The sequence below is a fragment of the Lethenteron reissneri genome, chromosome 21 (assembly GCF_015708825.2).
Source record: "Lethenteron reissneri isolate LAM-NWPU_2019-01 chromosome 21, ASM1570882v1, whole genome shotgun sequence".
In the NCBI taxonomy this organism is placed as follows: Eukaryota; Metazoa; Chordata; class Hyperoartia; order Petromyzontiformes; family Petromyzontidae; genus Lethenteron; species Lethenteron reissneri.
In genome coordinates this window covers 18043964-18048271 of record NC_083799.1, presented here as the reverse complement: position 1 = coordinate 18048271, position 4308 = coordinate 18043964, and positions in this window count along the sequence as shown.

Here is a 4308-nt window from a genome sequence, read left to right as displayed (position 1 = left end):
CGCCACCACCCGACACAGCCCACTAGTAAGGGTTGTCACGTAAACAGAACGTGGACAATTCTAGATTTGAAGCTTTCGCGACTGCAAGGATTCTTATTCTTAGGCTTTTTCGGTAAAGTCACGCAGGTAAAACATTAAAATTAATCAAAGTGAAATAAAATAAAAAGTCACGACGTTTCGGAGGCAACACAAGCTTCCGTCTTCAGGTGGAACCGTCACAGCCACGACAGCTGTATCAAGTAAATGAGAGATCGCAAGAGCTACCACTCCGTTTATATAATGGTTGGAGAGGGGGGGGGGGGGGAAGGGCCAAGTGCAGCACACTTTTACCATATGAATAAAAAGTGTGATACAGCAGTCGTGGCTGTGACGGTTCCACCTGAAGACGGAAGCTTGTGTTGCCTCCGAAACGTCGCGACTTTTTATTTTATTTCACTTTTATTTTACTTTTATTAAGTTTGATGTTTTACTTACGTCACGTTACCGAAAAAACCTAAGAATAAGAACGTGGACAGTGCGGCACTCGAACATCAACACAGCCTTGACAGACTGCTGGGGCAAGTGCTGTTAACGAGTAGCACCTATGAAGGCCGGCACGGCACTCAAGAGGGGTGGGTGGCCGGCTACCACGCCCGACCGCCTTTGTCTCCCCAGTGGCGATGTTTGCACACAACGCCCCCGCACCACCACCACCACCACCACCCACCACACACGCCCATCGATAGTACTTCTTACGAATGTGGGAACTGTTTTCACTTACAATTAGTCGACTGTTAACGCTCAGACATGAACCCTCCTGCAGCAGTTCTGCGGGGTTGGTGGTGGTCATGGTGGTGGTCATGGTGGTGGTGGTCATGGTGGTGGTCATGGTGGTGGTGGTCATGGTGGTGGTGGTCATAGTGGTGGTGGTCATGGTGGTGGTGGTCATGGTGGTGGTCATGGTGGTGGTGGTTGGTGGTGGTCATGGTGGTCATGGTGGTGGTCATGGTGGTGGTGGTTGGTGGTGGTCATGGTGGTGGTGGTCATGGTGGTGGTCATGGTGGTGGTGGTCATGGTGGTGGTGGTCATAGTGGTGGTGGTCATGGTGGTGGTGGTCATGGTGGTGGTCATGGTGGTGGTGGTTGGTGGTGGTCATGGTGGTGGTGGTCATGGTGGTGGTGGTCATGGTGGTGGTGGTCATGGTGGTGGTCATGGTGGTGGTGGTCATGGTGGTTGATGGTTGGTGGTGGTCATGGTGGTGGTGGTCATGGTGGTGGTGGTCATGGTGGTGGTGGTTGGTGGTGGTCATGGTGGTGGTCATGGTGGTGGTGGTCACGGTGGTGGTCATGGTGGTGGTGGTCATGGTGGTGGTCATGGTGGTGGTCGTGGATTCAGGAGCAACCAGAGGCTCGAGGTGGCTCCTGGCAGATCACCCCCTTGTGGGGCCCCCCTTTTGTGTGAGACCGGGTGGGGGGGGGGGATGCCCCCCTTATGTCTCACAGACTCCCACCTCCCCCCACTAAGCCCTCTTATGGGGGTCACTGGGCGTAACTGTAGAGATGACCTCTTTGCATGATGTTGCCTTTAGAGGTCGGACACATGAAAACTTATAGATTTATTTATTTAGCAGGTATATATTTATTTATATTTACCAGGTATATATATATTTAGCAGGTATATATATATATATTTAGCAGGTATATATATATATTTACATGTATCAGGTGTATATTTATATTTAGCAGGTAAGGCCCACTGTGCTCTATCGATGTCTTCAGGAGCGGCCTGGCCCCACGTGACCACTCCACGAAGAGGCGCATCATCAACACGTGCACATCTAGATCAGCGGCCACATCCTCCAGACGCCGTGTTCGTTCTCAAAGCGGCAGGGCGTCGACGATTCGGGATGGAACCCGCGGATCTCCGCTGCATACCGGGCGAGGGAGTCAACATTTCGCCAACCGCGGCGCCCACGAACAACCCACTCGAGATGGTTGACAATGGCGTTCCGGTTTGATGCTGTCGTTTTAGCTGCTGCTGCTGCTGCTGGTGTTGTTGTTGTTGTGTCATGGTTACGACCAGGTGTTCGTTCAGCCACGGTGGGTCCTCTGGTGTTTTAGTGGCCACTCAACTCACCTGCTTTGCGTGCACGCACAGAAATATTTATGGCCGCTTAGGGAATTCCTACTTCGGTGATAACGACGAGCAAATTGGCAGGTGTGGGAATCACTACCAGAGGCGTCTCGGAAAAATGGACCCTTTGTGGATACGGGAACGCAGACGGAGAGAGAGACACACAACGACAACACGGATACAAAGACACACCGAGTGAGAGACATTGAAGCGATACAAAGACACACGGAGTGAGAGACGTAGCAAGGCACTAAGAGAGACAGACATTGAAGGGATACACAGAATACAAGAAATACGTACAGAAAGACACTGTGAGAAACACGAGACAGACACAGAGACAAAGACGGGGAGAGACACTGAGATGGGCACAATCCTACACGGACAGCGAGAGGCAGAGAAAGAGACATGCGTGGATATACACACCAAGAAATAGAGAGACACAGACACAGAGACACAGACACAGAGACAGACACAGAGACACAGAGACACAGAGACAGACACAGAGACAGAGACACAGAGACACAGAGACAGACACAGAGACAGAGACAGAGACACAGAGACAGACACAGAGACACAGAGACAGACACAGAGACAGACACAGACACAGAGACACAAAGACAGAGACACAGAGACACAGAGACAGAGACACAGAGACACAGACACAGAGACAGACACAGACACAGAGACAGAGACAGACACAGAGACAGAGACAGAGACAGACACAGAGACAGAGACACAGAGACAGACACAGAGACAGACACAAAGACAGACACAGTCACAGACACAGACAGACAGACACAGAAACAGACACAGACACTGAGACAGAGACAGACACAGACACAGAGAGACATACACAAAGACAGACACAGAAACAGACACAGACACTGAGACAGAGACAGAGACAGACACAGAGACAGACACAGACACAGAGAGACAGACACAGAGACAGACACAGAAACTGAGACAGAGACAGAGACAGACACAGAGACAGACACAGACACAGAGAGACAGACACAGAGACAGACACAGAAACAGACACAGACACAGAGACAGACAGAGACAGAGACAGACACAGAGACAGACACAGAGACAGACAGAGACAGACACAGACACAGAGACAGACACAGACACAGAGAGACAGACACAGAGACAGACACAGAAACAGACACAGACACAGAGACAGACAGAGACAGACACAGACACAGAGACAGACACAGAGACAGACACACAGACAGAGACAGACACAGAGACAGAGACAGACAGAGAGACACAGACAGACACAGAGACAGAGACAGACACAGAGACAGACACAGAGACACAGACACAGAGACAGAGACAGACACAGACACAGAGACAGACACAGAGAGACAGACACAGAGACAGACACAGAAACAGACACAGACACAGAGACAGACACAGACACAGAGAAAGACACAGTGACATACACAGACACAAAGAGAGACACAGAGACAGACAGAGACAGACACAGAGACACAGAGACAGACACAGAGACACAGAGACAGACACAGAGACAGACACAGACAGACACAGAGACAGAGACAGACACAGAGACACAGAGACAGCCACAGATACAGAGACAGAGACACAGACAGACACAGACACACAGACAGACACAGACACAGAGACAGAGACACAGAGACAGAGACACAGAGACATAAACAGAGACAAACACAGAGACACAGAGACAGACACAGACACAGAGACACAGACACAGAGACAAACACAGAGACACAGACACAGAGACAGACACAGAGACAAACATAGAGACACAGACACAGAGACAGACACAGACACATAGACAGACACAGACACAGACAGACACAGAGACAGACACAGACACAGAGACAGACACAGACACAGAGACAGACACGGACACAGAGACAGACACAGACAGACAGACACAGAAACAGACACTGAGACAGACACAGACACAGACACAGAGACAGACACAGACACAGACACAGACACAGACACAGAGACAGATACAGACACAGAGACAGACACAGACACAGAGACAGAGACAGACACAGACACAGACACAGAGACAGACACAGAGACAGAGACAGAGACAGACACAGAAACAGAGACAGACACAGAGACAGAGACACCGAGACAGACACAGACAGACAGACACAGAGACAGACACAGACACAGAGACAGACACAAAGACAGACA